Source organism: Penaeus monodon, chromosome 24, assembly GCF_015228065.2.
Source record: "Penaeus monodon isolate SGIC_2016 chromosome 24, NSTDA_Pmon_1, whole genome shotgun sequence".
Classification (NCBI taxonomy): domain Eukaryota; kingdom Metazoa; phylum Arthropoda; class Malacostraca; order Decapoda; family Penaeidae; genus Penaeus; species Penaeus monodon.
In genome coordinates, this window is record NC_051409.1 from 36,480,915 (window position 1) to 36,481,331 (window position 417).

The window sequence follows — 417 nt, forward strand, 5'->3', positions numbered from 1 at the left end:
AGAATGGGTGTAGATTATAGAAAAGGAACGAATGAACAATGTAAAAAGATAAATATATATATTTCTTATGATATTTAGTTATCCTTTGCTGAATCATGCAAAATAACATGAATCTCAAAACCATTATAAGAACAAAAATGAAAATCATCTTCAACCTTCATCCATTTGTCAAAAATAATTAACAAAAGATATGATAACAAACACGGAAAAGGGAAAAAAAACGATAATAACAAAAATAACATCACCTCAATGTCAAGAACAGAGTAAAATGGACACAAGCGTCTCTGTCGTCATGGCAACGGATGGAATACCCGCCTCAGCCACTCCACACTGTGTTAGTATTGATATAAAAAGGATAGTAAATGTAATAACAAAGGAAACAATGAAAATATTAAAAGAAATGAATGAAAAAGTGAA